Source organism: Pelodiscus sinensis, chromosome 8 (assembly GCF_049634645.1).
Source record: "Pelodiscus sinensis isolate JC-2024 chromosome 8, ASM4963464v1, whole genome shotgun sequence".
NCBI classification, from domain to species: Eukaryota; Metazoa; Chordata; order Testudines; family Trionychidae; genus Pelodiscus; species Pelodiscus sinensis.
This window is the reverse complement of record NC_134718.1, coordinates 29813209-29833740: the sequence shown is the minus strand read 5'-3', so window position 1 is coordinate 29833740 and position 20532 is coordinate 29813209. Positions and strand designations below refer to the sequence as shown.

The following is a 20532-nucleotide window of genomic DNA, read 5'->3' as shown; positions in this document are numbered from 1 at the left end:
TTTTGGGTCACCCCATCAGTGACTAACAAAAATGCCCCCGGAACCTAAACCCTGTCTGTGGATGTGCATAAACTCTGGGATGTTTGAGATTCAGAGCTGCATCCTGCATTTGCTCCTTCCAGATGAGGTATTAAGAGTACCCCTGAGTGCAGGGAAGAGTCCTCTTCCAAGAGCAACTGCTGATCTCAGATCAACATCCTGTACTCCACCTGGGGGGAAATGTCCACTGTACTGTATTCTGCTCCCCTGGCTCGGGAACTGACAGTGGAAGCCTTATTACCATGAGTTGCCCAAAGCTGAGCAAGAAGGGTTACAAATTCAGTCCATCCTCTACAAGGAAAGCGCCCCTGAAATACACAACGGGAAATACCCAACGATGAACGGAAGCAAGAAGACCCACCGCACTAATATGGACGCTGCTTAGGCACAAATGCACTTTCCTTAGAGAGGAGAGCGGCTATGCATAGTCCCCCCTTTACTCCTAGGTACTCTCGACCCCTTTGTGCGCGCTCCAGCGACAAGCGCGTCCAATTCCACCACGATCCGCCTGCAAAGTTACCACCGACCCCACCACAAGAGCGGCGCCAGACAACGGCCTCGGGATACGCAGGCGGAGAAGGCGCCTGCAAACCCTCCTGATGGAGTCTCGGTCCGAGTGACTTCGTCGCTTGGCTCCCAGCGCCCTGCCCGTTCCCTCCCAGGGCGTTTCCCCGCCCGCGGGGCACAGGGAACCTGGCACCAGAAGCGCGCAGGGAAGCCCCCCCAGCCAGTCCCTGTGCCCGGGCCAGCGCGGCGCGGAGTCTCCGCCGGCGCGGCCAGACAGCAGGGGCGCCTCGAACAAAGCCAACAGAAGGGTCCTTGTTAGCGGGCTGCTCCCGGGCGGGGGCGAGGGGCGGGCGGGGGCGGGGGCTCTCCCTGCCCGTCTCCTCCTCCTGCCCGGGGCCCGCCGCCGGGCCCCCGCTGGGGACTTCAGCTCACTTGCGAACTCTCGTCGCGGCCGCCGCTGCCTCCGGCCCGCAGCGACTTTCCGGCGGCTCGCGCCAGTGCCGGGGGAAGGCGAGCTCGCTCCGCCGCGCGGGGCTGCCCTGGACCCGACGCGAGCCTCCCGCGCCTGGCCCCCTGCCGCCCAGCGAGCGCGGATGGTGCCCGGGCTGCAGCCCATCCCGCCGGGCCGTCCCCGGGAGCAGCGCGCCGGCCCCGGGCTGGGTAAGGAGCGTTCGCGTGCTCGGCCGCCGCCGCTTTTGTTCCTCGATGGGGCGCGGATGCCCGCGCGGGCTCAGACCAGCACGACAGTGCGGGGGGAGGCGCCGTCCAGCTGCGCCCCGGGGACTGGGGGGAGGGGGGAAGAGAGCTGGAAACGTGTTCCGAGGAGCGTCCCCCCCGCCCGAAAAGCGAGTACGGGGGGGGGGGGGGCGGGGAGAGCCGGGCTGGGGGCAGCCGCGGAGCGCGGCCCCTGCTCTGTCTGTCTGTCTGTCCCACAGCTCCCGCGTGCGCCCAGCGCTCCCCGGGACCAGACAGGACGGGCAGGAGGAAAGGAGGGAGCAGAGCCAAGAGCACGCGAGGGCGGGGGGTCCCCGGGAGCGAGAAGCCGGGTTGAGCTTTGCAGAGGCCACGCTACAGGCGGGAGTCAGCGGCATGAAACAGAAAGCGGAGACCCAAAGCAAGGCTGCTTTGGAGGCTCAGGCTGCAAAGCCGGGAGCAGTGGTTGCAGCCCTGGCCGGGCAGGAGGCTTTGCACTGCTTGGCCCTCCAGCTGTGGGATGCGATTCGGGAAAACTTGTGCGTGTGCAACGCGGCCTGTTCAGCTGGAAGTTCCAGAATGTAATTGCCAGCAGATTTAAAATGAAGCAACATTGCTGGGAGTGAAAGGCAGCTCAGAGGACCAAGCTAAACTGCTTGCCTTGAATATGCTGGGCAGGGCTAATTTACCGCAGGCGAGGATCTGGCATGTTACCTATCTTTATCTCATTACAGTGAAAATACATTCACTGGAATTAAAAAGAAGACTGACTCACCTGTCCAGGTAGATGGAAACAAAGGGACGGGTCTAGGTATGGTTTCTTTTTCCATGATATGAAGAATAGGGAATTGCAGCTATATCGGAAACTTGGTGGTCAGTCTGTCAACACTAGTACAGTATCCTGTTTCTGCAATGGTCACTTGCTTTAGAGGCAGGTGTAAAACCTCCTTAATGCACCAAATTTTGCTAGACAGGGAGAGGAGGAGATATTTTTTTTCCTGCTCCCAGCTGATGATCAGTATCTACCCTGAAACAGGAAGGTTGGTGATCTTTGTAAACTGTCTTCTAGCTAGGGTAGCTTCAGATGTTATTCCTGTCTCATATCAATAGCTACAACTTTGTATGCTTCCCCCCTTGGCTCTTCCGTTTCTTTACACACACACACACACACACACACACACACACACACACACACACACACACACACACACACACACACACACACACACACCCACACCCCCCCCCCCAATTCAGTCTTTAGTTGCAGCCTCTTTGCTGGCCCTGCCATTCATCTGAAGAAGTGGACTGTGTCCATGAAAGCTCATGATACCATCTACATATTTTGTTAGTCTTTAAGGTGTTGCTAGACTATTCATTGTTTTTTAAGTTTTTCCAGTTACGGACTTAAGTCGGCTACCCCTCTGAAGTTGCCTAGTATATACAGCTTTGATAATCCACCTCAGGCAAACCTCGCATGCAGCATCCTCTGATAATTCCTGGGCCTCTCATAAGCAGAGAGAATGACAGATACCAATGTGGGACTTCATTTCACTACTGGTGTTAGTCAAATCTGAATGCTGTTCTTCAGGAGAGAAGATCTTATTAGTAGAGTATCTTCCCACACCATCTAGGTCTTTTGGTTACTTTTTTAAAAATTAAAGACAGACAGTCCAGCTTTTAACAGTGAGCTTCTGTCCAAAAAGAGCAATGTTTCTGGCTCTAGAAAAGGGGACTTACTCATAAGTATCTTGGAATTGCATCATCTTTCTTGTCAACCCTGTTTGCTTGCTCAGAGGTGTGGAAAATTCTCTTCACTTGCTTCTCTTTCTCCCTGAGGAAGTGGTGGTGCAGACTGGGTCCATGTCTGAAAGTTCCACCCAGAGAGTTCCGATGCAGAGTTGGCATTGGCATGTCCACCACAAATTTTGCTAGTTCCTCTCTTTTGGACTTCAGCCACCGTGATCGGAAGCCCTGACTCCTGTTGACTTAGCTGATTGCTGTAGCCGAACTCCCAGATGGAGAAACAGACACATGGGTGTATTCTGTTGAGCACGTGAGGCTGTCTGTGGATAATTCCTGTTAATATTCAGAGGACTTATCCGCATAAATCCCTCATTCATCAGTGGGAGAATAGATCCCTATATGTATAAACCACAGGATTTCATCTTGACTTACCTCCTTTCCCCAAGGGATCCAAGTCCTTTTTTGCTTTACTTGTTCTTTTCCACTACTAATTGGGGTGATTTACGGGTCCAGAGCATGGTGATGAAGAGAGAATGATGTTAGTCAATAACACACACCTCTGACTTGTTGCTTTGATGGGGGACTGTTTCCTGGAAATGAGCTATGTGTACACGGATGCATTCTGGGATATTAATCTCAATGTCCCAGGAGCACAACAGATTTATTTATTAGCTGGAATTCTCTGTTTCTTAACACTACTTGTTTCCTGTCCCATCTGCAGGAGCTTGGATAGTGTGATTAGGCTAACATCCCGCTTTGTTTACATCATAAAAGTGGAGCAAATGCAAGTCTCATGCTAGCCTATTGAACAGGCACAGTGCTGGGCAACTTCTCTTTTCTCTCAGTACAGGAATGGTGGGTCAGGGGGATTATGAGAAGCAGAAAGGGACATTCCATTCCCATAGAAGCTGGGTGACTGTCTAGAAGGGGCATGTTCCCAGAGTGTGAGAGGAGGAGCCTGAGCTTTGGGAGGTTTTGAAAGCACTACATACAACACATAGACTTGAGAAAGAACTTGCTGAGACAAAGACTTGCACTCCTGGTTTCAAATATGTGCTAAGGACAGAGTGGAAAAGAGCTTGCACACAGCAGTCAACATTATACCTTGCTATAGAGCAGCTGTTCTCAAACTTTTTGGGCTCCGGAGCACTTTACATGTGGTCCACTGATTGTATGTGTTGTACCTATCGATGTTTCCAGTTTGTCAACCTTGCGGAGCCCCTGAAGATGTCTCGCAGAGCCCGGGGGCTCCACAGAGCACATTTTGAGAAACACTGCTGTAGAGAAACAGCAGCAGCCAGGCACAGTTCATTCCCTCTTTACCTGCATTTTACCTACTCTGGGGTGTAAGCCAGTAGGTCTTGGGTCTACTCTTGGCTCAGCAGTGCCTCCATTTTCCCTTCTCTGCCAAGCAGTGCCGGCTCGAGCCATTCATGCGCCCAGTCAGCGGGAGCGGGACGCATGCGCGGCTCCGCCCCCGGGCGCATGGCACATGCGTGGGCATGCAGCGTCTGATGGCAGCTCTACGGGGCGCCGCGCACCCGGGGCTGAGGGCTGTATGGCGCTTGATGGCAGCTTTAAGGGGCACCATGCGGCTCCCGGCCCTGGGCGCACAGCGCCCCTTACACTGCCATCAGGCGCCTCCCCGTAGGTTGGCGCCCCAGGCAGCTGCCCGGCTAGCCTCCCCCTCCCCCTTAATTCAGCCCTGCTGCCAAGTGAATCACTTCGGGATTCAAGTAGGCAGCAGTTGAGGGTTGGGGAGAGGGGAGGAAGAGATGGCTCCAGGAATTTATTTTGCTAGGTTATAAGGATGTTAATGGGTAACCCATTAAACAGTTACTGGGTAAGCATTAATGGGTGATGCTTACGAGGTAACAGTTAACCTTTACCCTGGGAGTAGCCCTCTTCCTCCACCAGGGGCCCAGCAGCGGGCGGAGGATTGCTCCAGCCTATTCAGCCCCCACCCCTTTGCCCCATGTAGCCGCCCCTGTTGGGGGAAGGTGGGTCCAGAGTTGTGGCAGCAGGCTCCATGGAGGACCAGGAGCCACAGGCAGGAGCAGCCACACTGGAGCAGCACTTGCCAGTGGTGGAGGCCGCTCTAGCCCAACCTCAGCAGGCGAGGGGGCAGCTTCAGCCCGCTGGAGCATTTCTCCCCTGCCCACCCTCCCTTTTAAACAGTTAAATGGGATTTTACATCCCTATTAAGTAGTCTATAGAATAACTAGTAGACTATATACTGTTCTTCTCCTTTTCCAAACCATTTCCTGTGTCATACTCTTTTAGAGAACTCACATACCTGGATAACTCTTCAGGGACATATAGGCCAATAGGTGATCAGGAAAAGTCTTCTCCTGTTACCTTTGCTGCCTAATATGGAGAAGAATAGAAGATAAAACTTTCATCAAGACTCTCTCTTGAACAACTCATCATGACATTTGCAGTCTGTCCCTACTGATTCATCTGGCCCACAAAGACCTCACGGTTGTTGGAAGTTACGTTCTCTGTTACTTCTGTGGTTTCATTTCTCTTGTTTAAATGCTGATTGAGGGCAGAACCCTTCGCTGGAATGTGCCCAGATCACTGAAGGAGTGAGGTAGGGTCAAACCTTTCATATTTGTAAAACAAGGGGAAACTGAAGCCACTAACCCTACATCTGCACTTGAAAGGGAATCCTCTGAACTGTCATTCATGTTAAAATTCGACACTTGCCAACAAGGACTTAACAAACGTTTGAACTATCTCACCCATTACCAAGACAGTTTCCCCAATTATCACCTGTAATACCATTAACTCACAAACATCCCACTCGCCCTACCTCTAATATCATCAATTCACAGACACTTTCCTTCCTTCCTTCCCCCCCCCCCCCGCATCCCCCTCCTGTTCTGCAATGTGATTTGTCCTTTTCATATTTGTTCATTTTTTTTAATTGTATCCTTTGGTATATATGGTTGTGACTACTTTCTTCCACTATTTGATCTGAGGAAGTGGGTCTGGCCCACGAAAGCTCATCATCTAATAAACCATCTTGTTAGTCTTTAAAGTGCTACATTGTCCTGCATTTTGCTTCAACTACCCCAGACTAACACGGCTACATTTCTATCACTATTCTCCCTCATCAGTGTTTCTTCTTTTAAAATGGTTTTGTAGCCATTCTTATGCCAATCCTTCTGACTAGAAGGTTTCTGAGGGTATTACTACATCACCTGGACTTGTAATGTTACATGAATATAATGCATATAATGAGCTGGAATGGCACAATGTGCTTTACTGTTTCATTTATTCAGGAGTGGGTCTGAGCCATTGCAGGCTCTTCCACACTTGCATTTCCTTGTCAGAGCTTCCTGAATGTGAGGCATCATTTGGTCACTTCCTTTTTGGCTCCCCTTCACACCAGCTTATAACATAGCAACACAGTGTATGTCTGTACTAGAGGATTTTTAACCCCGGTTGGTTGATAAAAATCAGTTTAAGTTAGCTAGACACATTTGTACATGCTACTCTGGACACTTCACAATCTTTGTTCCAGGACACAAAAAGTCCCGGCTGACATGCACCAATGCATTTTACTTGAGTTCGTTACTTGGTAATGGTAATGAAGAGAAAACCAGAGCATAATCTGGTAAGGACTGCCTCTTGTACATGACAGCAATAGGAACGTATTTAGAGAGCCAAGAGTGGGATATACGATTGGAGAGCTGCTATCCAAATGCTACCTGGAACAAGCCCCCTGCCCAGTGTTGATGTCTTTCTCTAAAAATCCATCTACATGTAACCAGGGTTGAGTCAAGGGAGTATTTTTGGAGGCAGCAAAAATATCCAGTGAGGCACTTTTCACTTATAGTCAGATCCAGAAAATAATAACAGGGTTCTGCTTAATTTCAACAGATTTTCCTGGCAAAGAGCCGGGGCGGGGGGGGGGGGGGGGAGGGAGGGGAAAGGGGGCAACCAGAAATGAAAGGGGGGGATAGGTAACAAGCCAAACAAAATTGCTAGAGAAAAGCAGAACTGCTAGAGGAAGAAAGGAGAAACATTTCCCTGCCTCAGGGGTGCTTTATGGGTATGTCAACACAGCATTTTGGAGCAAGCCTCCCAGCCTGACTTTACACAGTCAGTTGGCCTCCCATTAGTGGTCTAAAAATAGCTATATAGACAGCACTTTAACTTGCAGCTTGGGCTGGAGGCAGAGCTTGGAAACCCACTCCCTTCCTTGCTCTTTGGAGCCCGAACTCCAGCTCCCACTGCAACTTCACAGTGCTGTCTCCATAGCTTTTTTTATAGAGTTCTAGTGAGCCCTGCTAGCTCAGGTCTGTTTTCACTGGGGAAAGGGCCCTTCCTGACATTGCACCTCACGTTGTCAGACTGGTGTGGAGGAAAGAGACTACATTGTGATCCATCTGAACAACACAGTCATGTCAGCACTACCATAATTAATCCTATTAAATATCCCCCAGGTCTAAGTCATTGCCAAGTAAAGTCTTTGGCATTTCATGAGTATAAAAGGCACAACAGAAAATAGGGATGTTAAAATGCGTCTATTTGTGTAAATGTGTAACCGCTAAATTTTTTAGTGGTTATGTGTGTACATGCATTTGGGGGAAAGCCGGAGCCAGCATCCGCTCCTGTTCCCCCCATCTCCTCCCAATGAGGGGGGCAGACAGCTTTGCAGAGGGGAGAGGGAGGTGCTCATGAGAAGCCAGCTTTTAAGTCAGCTCCTGCCTGCCCATCACACACCTCTCCCCCATGATGCTGCTTCTGTGGGTGGCAGCGGCAGCGGAATGGGGGGGTCAGTTGGCTCCAGGGAAGCCAACTCTGCTTCTACTTGGGTATATGTTAACATCCCTAAGAAAATGTCTACACAGCAAACCGCTATTTCGAAATTAAATTGAAATAGCGGAGGACTTATTTCGAAATTGGTAAACCTCATTCCATAAGGAATAGCGCTAATTTCGAAATTGCTATTTCGAAATAAGCGCTGAGTAGACACTTACTTTGAAATATGGGGCCTCCAGCCCTTCCCAGGGTTCCCTGGTGGCCATTCTGGGCACAACCAAGAAAACTCCTCTCCCTCCCCCCCCTCGCCGGAGCCCTAAAAGGGGTAGTCGCTGCACCTGACCCAGTGGCCTCAGCATGAGCCAGGCAGTGAATACCAGCCAGCCCTCCACCACTCCCTAGGACCAGTCCGCCAGCTGCCAGGAGCCTGCCAGGAGCCAGAAACGGTGGGCGCCTGCCTGGTCCAGTTCAGAGATTAGGGTCCTAATTCAGGTTTGGGGGATGCCCTCAACGTCCATGATCTCCGCACTAAATGGAGGAACGCAACCGTCTACAGGTGGATGGCTGCCAGCCTGGCCACCGAAGGCCACATGCGAACCCAGGAGCAGGTTTACATGAAAATAAAGGAGCTGAGGCAGGAGTATGCCAGGGCCACAGGGGGAAGCTCCCAACCAGGGGCAGACCCAGACTCCTGCCCCTATTTTGATGCCATGTACCACATCCTGGGGGACAAGATGGTCCATGCCCCCCAGGTGGTCATCGACCCTGGGGCAGAGATTGCTGCCTCTTGCTGTTCCACCCCCTGCTGCAAACCCAGGTACCGTTCCTCCTCCCACTCCTCCTCCCCCTCCCGCTTCTTCCTCCCCACCCTCCCCACACCCCCAGGGGTGCCGATGCCCCCACACCTGTGGTGCTGGGAGACAGTTGGGCCGGCGAGACCCCCAAACCTGAGCTTCTCCTCCCCTTGCCTCCCCCTGCCAGCTCCCTCCTCCCAGTTTTCCCTCTCCCAACCTCCCTCCTCCACTCTCCTACCTTCTTTCCCCAGTCTCACCTCAGTTTCATTCTCCCCCCCCCCCGACCCAGTTTTGTTCAATAAAGAGGCTTTGTTGTAATGAACACGTGTCTTTTATTGTACAGCAGGAAGAGGGGTTAGGGAAGGGTACATGGAAGGACGTGAGGGAGGAATGAGGCACAAGCCCCCAGTGGGGCATACTAGGGAGACTGTTACTGCCTGAAGAACGTGCTACCAGGCTCGCAGCAACACGTACAGGGGAAGCACCAGCGTGCCCAGGGGTGGCTCTGGCTCTATGCTGCAGAGTACTGTGGGGTCTAGAATGAGGGTAACCAGAGCATGCAAAGAAAAAAAATGCTTTGCTGTCCCTCAGCAAAGTAGGCAAGCAAACAGGGAAACCTTAGAACCGGCTGTGGGGGGGTGGGGGGGAGATCATCCCTTTAATCACAGGTCTAAGATAGCCTCAGGCAGCAGTCACACAAGGTAACTCCTGACCTGATGCCCTGCCAGAACTGGTTCCGGCCTGCCTTAAATGTGATTCAGCGTTCCAATCAGTGTGGACACGCTATTTCGAAATAGCAAAACGCTACTTCAAAATGCATTTTGTGTCTAGACGTGTTATTTTGAAATAAGCTATTTCGAAATAATGCTGTAGTGTAGACATACCCTAACAGAAAAGCAAATTCCATCCTGGTTATCAAAGTGATCATTTCCTATTTCAAGGCAGACACAATAATAAATAATGAGTCTAGAATTTTGAACTAAATACGAGAAAAGATTTTTATAAAAGATCCCAGTACAGATCTGCTAGCTTCTATCAGCACATTTTCCTGTTTCTCCAGTCTGTGCTGGGATGGGGAGCCAGAACACAGCTTCTTTTCTTACAAATGCTCTCATGCCACTTGCTTTTCCTTTCTGAGTGGATGCAACTGTCCTCAGCACACTTAAGCTTTGTCTGCATTTAACAGTTTAAAGTGCAGCTGTGGCCAAGCTATAAACTGTAAGGCTGTGTCTACATTGGCACCCCTTTCCGGCAAAGGGATGCTAATGTAGCACTTTGGAATAGGCAAATCTGCAGGGGATTTAAATATCCCCCACGGCATTTGCATTAACATGGCTGCCGCCATGGGTAGGGTAGGAATAAGAGATCCTCCGGAAAAGGCTTTATTTTCCGGAGAATCACGTCTAGACTGGCGCTTTTCTCCGGCTTACCTCCAAGCCGGAAAAAAGCGGCAGCCATGTTAATGCAAATACCGTGGGGGATATTTAAATCCCCCGCGGATTTGCCTATTCCAAAGTGCTACATTAGCATCCCTTTTCCGGAAGGGATGCCAGTGTAGACACAGCCGTTAACATGTGGCCATGGCACAAGCACTCTGTGAACCACCTCTGCAAGGGGAGTAGTAGCAGCCTGGTTCATACTGGCACTTGATAGCGCTGTAACCTCCTGCACTCGGAATGGGAGTGTTTTTTCACACCTCTGAGGCAGAAAGTTATTATAGTGCAGTAAAGTGCCAGTGTAGACTTAGCCTTAGTCAGTTTAACAGGGCTTTGGAAAACATACCCAGAGTGGTCTGAAGGAAGGCCTTGAGGCAAAGTGAGAAAAATAAACAAACAAGTCCCCAGCTTGACCTCCCATGAACTCCAGTGAGTAAACAGGCTAAGAAAACCACTGGTATCTGTTTTAAACTTTAAGTATAACCCTTGCACACATGTGTTCTCTCTCACACACACATTAGGCACCAAAGTCAATGGGAGTTTTACCTTCAGAATTTGATTCTTTATTCAAAGACAGATAGATAGATTTTAAAAAAAATAGGACCTACATAGCAGTTTTCATCAGTAGGTCACAAAGTGCTTTATAAAGAAGAGCAATGCCATTATTCCCATTTTACAGATTTAGAAACTGAGCCAAAAAGGAGGAACAGAATCTCCTGAACTATAGTGACAAAAGTCTGCCAATATCAGATATCTGCTGTGCTCTCAACACTGAGTGCACATATGCTGCTTTTGTGTTTATATCTAATAAGACTGCCTTTGACCATCCTTTATGCGAGGCCACTGCCACATGGCAGTATCTATACAACTTGTTCATTCCTACTCGAACCCATCTCACCCACATATATACCCACTTATATAGTCCTTCCCTATATTCCTCTACTGCACATACATTTTACCATCTAACCCTCTAAATGGCTGGCAGATAGGGAGATCCAGCTTAACTCATGCGGAAGCTTAGTCCAAACAGAGGAGTCATTGAAAGTCTACTCAGACAGGATTCCCTGACCCTGCTTACTGGAATCAGTGCTGTAAATGATGTGTAGAAGAGGACTGGGGAGTTAAAATATGTGTGTGGGCGGGGAGTGCTTTTTAGCTTGAATTGGCCTATACAGAGATGTGCCAGAATTCTTTTTGCTCAGATGAGAGCTGTATAAATTCATCCAGTTTTTCAATCTACTCCAAGAGACTGAGTCAGAATCAAATAGGAGAGAGAGTACAAATGTTTTTAAGGTGCAGTTACAAAGTTCTGGGAGTTTTTTAAGGGATGCCACCTGGAAAAAAAATCAGTGAACGTTTGTCCCCTATATCCATGTCGAAGAGTCATAGGTAGGGTGGGACAACAGTTATTTGTACACCTACTGGCTCCAACCTTTCTATTCTGAAGCTTTCCAAGGGAACACTGGCTGCTTAATTTGGATGGGAGTTGTTGCCATTTCAGGAAACTTTAAAAATGCAGTGAGACAACTTTTTTTTTTTAAACTCACATATATAGTCTTTGATTTTAATTTTTAAATGAAATCTGCTTGGCTATCCTCTTAAAATAAAATGGCCACGTCAGTCAAACATAGCTCAACATTTTCACCCTGTTGCAAAGCGACGATGTTGGTCCCATGTTCATGATGCTTCATGTTATGCATTTCCTAATGGAACTCCTTTTTTGCATGGCTGCTCCCAGTTTCACTGACAAGATGATAGCTACACTGTAGATTGTCTGCCTAACAATGAGAATGACCCAGTGACTATAAATTCACACACATTACCCTATCTAATGTTCCTCTTTCAGGGACAAGTGGCCACATCTACATGCTTAGAATCAAGTTGATAGTTCTGAGGATGTGCTTTGAAAACAAGCTGTGCAGTTCACCCAAACTTTATTTTATCTTTACATTACTAGCATCATAACTTGAGGAACTGCAGAGATAGCATCAACGTTTCACATAGAGAAAGGGAGTGGAGAGAATTTGTCATGTTTCCGAATTTGTCATGTTTGAACAAGCACTGAAGTGGCTAATACAATGTATTATAGTCTGGGTCTGAAGAGTCAGTCAGATTAGAAAGAATCATAGTTTACGAGTTTTTCTTCAGACTGTGAACAAATAAAGCAGCAGAAACCCAATTATGACTTCACATTTTATCACACTACTATTTCCATAGTGTTTTTTCACATCAGATCTGATTATTTTAAATCACATAAAGTAAAAGGATGAACTAGATATTTTAAGCAACTGAAAACAGAGTATTCTAGTGGAAAGAAATTGTCAGCTTTAACTATAGCAGGGCTACCTGTAGCACTTTTAATGGACAGACAGGAAGAAGAAACAAAGCAACTCCCACTCGGCAGGAATATCCTAGTCTATGTGTTCTGTCCCCTACTGTCCTTTGAAGTGGGACAGTAGCACAATGCATTAGGATTCAAATAGGAAAGTTTCACACACTATTTGGGATTACAAATTATATGAGTTTGCTGAATTGAGTGTTTGTTTACATCACCAAACTACTATCCACTGTAGCACTGGGCATCATGTCTGGAAGTCTCTTTGGTGTAAGCCTAGGCATGAACTTGTGTAAATGCTGCACAAAAGATTGAACTACATGGGTGTAGGCTCTGGCTGCCTCTAAGTCTTGCAGTCCAGTTCACAGTAATCCCCTCAAAAACTGCATGCTGATGGCAAGACCTTTTGGCTGGTGCAGTGGTTCCCTTTGTGACGGTATGTGTTTTAATAAGCCCTCCAATATACTTTTATTCAAGGGTATTTTGTCTGAGGTCTCTGTTCTAGGCAATGAATCACATGCAGTCCACACAAGTGTAAATAGTTCACAGCCAATCCATCCAGTAAGTGACTGCTTTTTTGCCATCTATGGCATTAGAAGGCCTCTCAAGTGCACCATGCTCTTGTAGTCACTCCAGTCTGTCTGTGAACTTACATATAATGTAAATATTTCCAGGAGCTATAGCCATAGTTCCAGTTTGACTGATGGGATGAAATTCAGAGTTGGTTCAAGCAGGCTACAGTTTCTCAGGAGTTACACCCTCTGGCATGGGTCTGAATGTGGCCAATGTAGTCTGTAGTCACCCAGTTCAGTTAGGGTTTGAAGAAACATCTCTACCCTGCACTAATGCTATAAAACACCATTGCCTATTTAGTCACTGAGGGTGTGTTTAGACTACAGGGGTTTTTTCGAAAAAAGTGGCCTTTTTTGAAAAAACTTCCCCTGCATCTAGATTGCTGCTGTGTTCTTTCGAAAGTAAATCGAAAGAACGTGGCAAATTTTTCAACCGTGGAAAACCTCGTTTTATGAGGAATAACGCCTTTTTTCAAAAGTGCTCCTTCGAAAAAAGGTGCTATGTAATGCAAACTGTGCTTTTTCGAAAGAGAGCATCTAGACTGCCTGGGTGCTCTCTTTCGAAAAAGCGGCTTGCTTTTTCAAAAGTACTGGTTGTAGTCTAGATGCACTTTTTTGAAAGAGGCTTGTAGTCTAGACGTACCCTGAGTGTAACTCGTCCCTGAAGAGTGTGTCTGAGAGGTGTGGTGGGGATGGACAATGGAAGGATGGAGAAGTGCACAGTGGAGGAGATGCAGAGTCAATGCAAAGTGAACTAATAGAAACCCGTTCAAGTTTTCTCATGCCAGATGAATTTCCATACTAAGAAGTTGCACCAGGGCATTGGAGAGGAGTAATTAGTGCTACAGGTTCAGTCCATTGAGTGTTAATTTGTCTGAGTACAGTCATAAAAGAGGGGTTGGAGGTGAAAAAAAGGATGAATGACTAAAGGAATCCCACAAAGAAGGGGCGGGATGTGGAAGTAGAGGCTCGCAGTTTACACTCCAGAGGCTCTTTCGCTGATCGAGTTATTTGGGGAAAATGAGACTTTGTTTATTCACGGCCTTCCACGGGTTGCCCTAGTAATCTGAACTGTTACATTTATTTCCTTTCCTGTATTATGTCTCCCATTTTTTGCCGCCTGTAGTCTACAGCACAGGGATACAGACAGACATGAGCAAACTGCCTTTGACTTTGGCAGGTGGCTAGCCCACCCAGATTCTCATTCCATATTTTTCTCCTTGACACAGTGGCATAGGTAGGACAGGAAAAGTGGGTGGGCCCAGCTTTCAGGTGGGTGGGCATGATGGGGGACAGGAAAGAGGCCTTTGTGGAGGCAGGAAGGTGCAAGGGCAGAAAGGATCCAGTGTCATAGGGAAGGTGGGAAGGGAGAGGGTGCAGGAAGGGTCCAGTGACCTGAGGAGAGGGGAAGGAAGGGGAGGGATCGGACCCTGGCAAGAGGGGGCAGGAGGAATGGGGGACCTGCCTCTCTCCATTCTCCTCTAACTGCTCAGCAGGCACCTGGGGCACACTGGCTGCAGGGAACATCAGTGGGGTAGAGGGGGACCCCACAGGCGCTTGAACTCCACCCACACCTTCCAACCCCAGTTCAGTGTTTGCTCTCCAGCCAATGTGCTATGCACTGCTGCCCCCCTTTCCAGCATTAGCCCCACGCAGACCTTCTCCCATGCAGCAACCCCCGTGGCAAGGTGGACAGCAGGAATGGGGGAAAGGGGCGAGTAGGGGTCCAGTGCCAGGGGCAGGAAGAATAGGGGACCTGTCTCCTCCCGCCCTGCTCTTACTGCTCAGCAGGCAGCCCTGCCACATTGCTTTCTTGCTGGTATGCCAGGCACTTCTGCCCTAGTTTCTGGCCCCAGCCCCATTCAGACCTTCCCCCCATAAGGCACCCCGTTCCCCCCACGGGGCTAGCACTGGGGCCAGAGACTAGGGCAGCAATGTGTGATGCAGCCAGGCTGACTGATACTCAGCCAGAGTCAGGAGTCCCAGACTATACATTTGGGGAGGTCCATCCCTGATTTGGGTGAGCCTGGAGGCTAAGTGGGTGGGCCGTGGCCCACTGGGGCCCACTTGCAGCGATGCCCCATCCTTTACACGCTATAAGAGGCAGCAGTTCCATCTGTGTTTTTTGCTTATAGAGGCTGCAAGTAACACTAATGTAGAATTATGTGCAAGTAGGTGAGATGGTGCCAGCAGACAGCTTCAGGAAAGAAGAGATTAAATCCTCAGAGCTGTAATTGTGCTGTTGGTGAAACAATTTACCATTCTGGCCGCAGGAAGAGCAGCAGATGGGCTTTTCTGGCAAGTGCTGCTTTGAACCATCAAAAGAGCAGGGAGAACTTACCATACTGTTCCATTTCCACTTGGCTTGGGGACCTTGTTTTTTCTTTGCAGTGATACTTCTGTGTTTGTTTGCTTGCTATGAGACACTGAGAACACTGGAGTTCATGAGTGAGCTGGTTACACAGGCAGGCTCTGTAGTGCTGCTGGCTTTTTTCCCCACACCAATCTCTTTCAGGCCCTTCCCACAGGGCCTGGTTTATTAATTCACACATAAAATTAGCAAAGTAACCCAAACCAAAGCTGTTCCCTTGACCAACAGAGATTGCGGGGGTCTTTCATTCTGTCTCCTTTCTCATGGGGCCAGCATTGCCTGACCCCTTCACTCCAGCAGGGCTGACCATGCTGCTCCAGAGTCAATCAGTTGGGATAGATGGAGTGACAGTGAGTTTGCAGCTACAGAATAGTGTGAATGTGTGCACGACTGGAGAAGAGAAGGCAGAGAAGCCAGGGCACCTCATACACATCAGTCCTTTGCCACATGCCACTGTTCTGGCCACTGCTGCTCAACTGTGCCAATGCACCTGAGTTTGGTTTACAGCATGCCTCTGTCATTGTCATCTGCCAGTTTTTCCTTGGCCTTCCTCTCTTGAGTAAACCAGTCAGTGCTTGCTTAGCAAGTTTCCCATCTGCCATAAGGTGCACATGGACCAGCCACCTAAGCTTTCTTTCTCTGATAATGTTTTCTAACATGTCCTGTTCTCTTAGCACCTTTATTCTTATCTTCCTAAGCCATCTGTCACAGGCGGTCGCCAATCTCTTATTGTTCTCCATTGTCATTGGTCAAGTCTCTGTTCAATATAGTAGCCTGCTCAGTATAATTGCATGGCAACCTGAATGTTAATTTGATGCAGAGATCTCTGTTCATTCTTTCAAATGTGGTGTTTGCTTTCCATAATCTTGTATATCTATATTACAACCACTTCCAAAAGTTATCATGTTTCCCAGAGAGCAGCTCCCTTCTACTTGTTTCATTTATTTTCCATCTACATAGACCTGTGCATTGGTTGTTCAGTTACCTTCCTCATCTTGGGTTTCTTTGCTGTTACTTACAATTCAATTTTTCCTGCTTCCCATTCTTACATGTAAGAGCAATCATTCTGTTTCAAGTCTTAGGCTATGTCTACACTGCAGAGAAAAGTTGGAAAAAGATACGCAAATTGCAGTTTCCAAAAGAGGCTTTTCCGAAATTTGGCCCATCTACACAGGGTCAAATTTTGGAAAAAACTCCTCTTTCAGAACATCCCTTATTCGTCTCACCTCACATGTTTACTTTTTCAGAGACTGTTCAAAAACATCTGGTATCCCGGAAAAACTCTGCAGTCTAGACATAGCCTTACTTAGTAATGCAGTTTCATTAGCAAAGTCAATCTTGTGCACCTTGTTTCCACTCATCCATTTTACACTGTCAATTACCATAAAATCTCGACTATAATGCGCTCCTATGCATAATGCGCACCTACCTTTTAAACATGAGAATTCCGGCATAAACTGAGCTCCTTTCTATAATGCGCACCCCGACTTTGCCGTATTTTGTTTTGTCTTATCTTGTCTTTTTGTATTGCCGGGTAATCACACGTGAGCGCATGAGTAAACACTGTGCAGTGTTTCCATGCTCTCTTTGGGATGCCGTGAGTTGTCGGTGATCTTACACAACTGCTGAAAAACTTAAAGTTGTTAGCTATGCTGAGGCTCATGGCAACAGAGCTGCCAGCCATGAATTTGGTGGCATAGCAGAGTCTAACATTTGACTTTGGAGACGGCAGAAAGAGCGCCTGCAAGCGCTGCCTTGGATGAAGATGGCTGAGCGAGGTAAAAATGCTGCGTATCCTGAGCTGGAGCCAAGATGGTTGAATGGATTGCTGAGCGTAGATAGCAAGGCGGTGGTGTTAGCATCGCGGAGGTTAGTATGAAGGCTTTGACCATTGCCAAAACGTGCACTAACACAGCTGGGTTTAAAGCTTTGTATGGCTGGGGCAATCGGTTCATGAATTGCCATAGTCTATCGGTCCGACGCCAAACAACTATCGCACAGAAGCTACCCATGGACTCAGACACCAAGCTACTATGGTTCCAAAAGTTTATCATAAAACTACACAAGCAGCACTGCTACGACCTTTCATTAATTGGTAATGCAGATCAGACACCATTAAATTTCAATAATCCCTACAACAGAATGCTTGAAGTGAAAGGTGCCAAGACCGTCTCCATTGCTACCACAGGCCATGAAAAGTCTAGGTGTACTGTAATGCTTGCTTGCATGGCTGACGGAACGAAGCTGCCTCCTTATATTGTGTTCAAGCACAAGACAATGCCAAAGAATGTTATATTCCCAAACACCGTTCATGTGCGTGTTCACCCTAAAGGCTGGATTGATGAAGCTTTAATGCTTGATTGGCTACAGACGGTTTGGGCGAAGTGGCCGGGTGGACTCATGAGAAAGCGATCTCTAAGGGTATATCTACACTACAGCACTAATTCGAACTAACTTAATTCGAATTAGTTAATTCGAACTAAACTAATTCGAACTAGTGCATCTAGACCTAAAAACTAGTTCGAATTAGCGTTTTGCTAATTCGAACTAGCATGTCCACATTGAGTGGACCCTGAACCGAGGTTAAGGATGGCCGGAAGCAATACCGGCAGGGCATCAGATTAGGACTTAGAGCGAGGAGCTGCTGTCTCAGGCTAGCTGAGGGCTGTGCTTAAAGGGACCCGACCCCCACCCCGGACAGACAGTTCTCAGGGGTTCCCCGCTCGCTTGTCTAACTCAATGAGGGACAGCAAAGCAGTCCTGGCTTGGAGTGCCCTGAATGCCCACACTCAGCACATCACTTGGCCATCAGCCCGGCTGCACTTACCGCAGGCTGATTCTAACAAACGCGAATTTGAGGGCTTCGAAGATGAGTAGAAGATCAATTAACATATGGTATTTGCTTGTTTGCGCTGCAGTGTTGATTTCATTTGTTTAACTTACCTTTTTGAAATGGTGTATATAGTTGCTTGTCGATGCTAATAAAAATCAAATTAACCTCTGGTGTCCAGCGATTAATTAAGTGCCGCGGAACTGCCAAATGAAAACTTTGGAAAAAAAAACTCCTAAGGATAATGCGCACCCCTACTTTGACGTTAAAAAAACAGGAAAAAAAGTGCACACTATACTCACAACTTTACAGTATACCTTTTGGTGCCTTCTTCATCACCCTGTCTTGTGAATCAAAGATGGTAACCTACACCCATTCTAATTCTAGTTACAAACAATGCTGAGCCACTCACCCAGGCCTGTATCTGATCCTACTAGGCATCTGTTTCCTTCATATACACCTCATTTGCTGATCAGCTTGTGTGGCGTTCCATAGCATCTAGCAGTATTCTACAGTGGCTCCCTCTGGACATTACCAAATGCTTTTATAAAGCTGATTAAGATGGGATTTTTCCAAGCAGGAGTTATTTCAGTGATCTGTTAAACAGGGACTAACACTCTACGATGTGATCTATCTGTGGTCTTCTTCTCATAATATTTCTTCCACTGCCTTCTTCATTCTGTTCAGTAAAACAGGAGCCAATACTTTGCCCAGAATTGGTGGCAGTACTATGTCTTTCTAGTTCCTGCACTGATGTTGTTGCCCTTTTTTAGAAATGCCCCGGTGATCCCATCTTTCCAGTCTCATGCCACTTCTTTCATTCTTTTACAGAACTTTGTTAGCTGCTCAGTTAGAATTTTGCATCTAGCATTTAGTACCTCGGCTTGAGTTCTGTGAACCCCAGGAGCCTTCCTCTGGCTTGAGGCCTCCGATGGCTGCTTTTATGTCACTGGTGTTATTGGTCCCTTTTCTGTTTCTAACTTAGCATTGCCATTTCTCTCAAACCAGTACATGAATGTCAGCTCTAGACAGCTTAATGTGGAATGAAAATGTTCTTTTTATTGTCTGGCTTGTTCTTCAATCCAATATAACTTCTTCATTTCTTCCATGCATTGCTCCACCTGAGTATAAATTGGTCAAACATCATCATGCTGCTCTCTGCCCATTTCCTCTCCTTGACACCAAGGATATTCACATGGGATTTTTTTATTTCTGGTATAACCTGTGCCAGCTTTTGTGTACTATACAAAGTGTGTATGTGTCAGTATCTACTCTTGTTACACATTTGGATATTTGGTTTTGAACTCCATGTCATCTACCACCCTCAAGTTTGGGTTGCAGCAAGATTTTATCTGAGCGGGCTGCAAACTCAACTGCAGAGTCTTTCAGGTTTATGCAGGCTTGGGACTGGCACGGTTTATCTGTTTCTAAAGAAATAAGATGTGGACAAATAAAGAAATATGACAAACCATTGCTCTGTCGGCTGCTCAGAACAGTTCTGTGGTCTTTTTTTAAAACTAAACTCCTCTCAGCCCTGTTGATTCAGTGGGGTGGGGACCAGTGTAGACACTGCAGTTTGGGCTGAAACTTGACCTGTGGACCCTCCCCCTGGGGCTGCAGAAGCCAAGCTCCAGCCCAAACCTCAAATGTACACAGTGTTAGCCCCACAAACCCATCTGTACATCTGCACTTTGAGACTTGCTGCCATGAGTTTGAAAACGCAGTGTAGAAATACCCTTAGGCTTTGTCTGCACTACACAGCTTTTAACAACACAGCCTTGTTGCCACAGCTTTGTTGCTAAAAGTCGGGTGGTGGAAACGCTGTTTGTCAGCACTTTAGCCAACAAAATACTTCTACCCCCAACCAGCAGTGCTCACATTGTCAATAGGAGAGCACTTCTGTTGACGACACGCTGTTCACACTGACACTTACTGCAGCATATCCCTTTTGGGGTCAGGGAGAGGGAGAAGGAGTTAGCGCCTCTGCATGACAAAAGTTTTGTTTCTCAGTTGTCAGTGTAGCCTTAGATGCCCTGTCATGCAGATGCCACTCTCTCTGGAGGAAGTTTCTCTTATGTGGTGGCAGGAATTCTCAGCTGGTACCATTTTGGCTTTGGCATCATGTTCCCATATGAGGATTCAGCTTATTCCTAGTGCAGACACTGCAGTGCAGTATAAGGGCCGAGTCTGTATAAGTAGGGTCTGGACAAGGTGGAGTTGTGGTCTTTCAGATGAGATGTTTGACAAACACTTTCTCAAGACATTGGCTCTAGCTGCTGTACAGATGGAAGTTGAAGAATTCCCAGCACTTTTCAGAAAGTAGAAGCATAATTTTTGTGGGCAGACTGACAAAAATTATCTTTAAGGGCCTGCCCAGCTAAGTATCTCTGGGCATCTCAGGACCTTAAACTAGTTTTGATGTTCAAGGTAGCATGTGAG

At 47.7% G+C, this 20532-nt stretch overlaps 1 protein-coding gene across 5 annotated transcripts in view; it reads left to right on the top strand.

Moving 5' to 3' along the window:
• The first annotated feature begins 491 nt into the window (after positions 1–491).
• Positions 492–20532, top strand: part of CHST3 (carbohydrate sulfotransferase 3) — a 58329-nt gene continuing 38288 nt past the window's right edge. For 3 of the 5 annotated variants that reach the window (XR_012905598.1, XM_075934947.1, XM_075934949.1), the window contains exon 1: positions 492–1206. The gene's annotated coding sequence lies outside the window, so the exon portion shown is untranslated. Of the gene's footprint in view, positions 1207–1311; positions 2051–20532 lie in introns of those variants that run through there. The other 2 variants (XM_075934948.1, XM_006121499.3) reach the window with 2 other exon arrangements.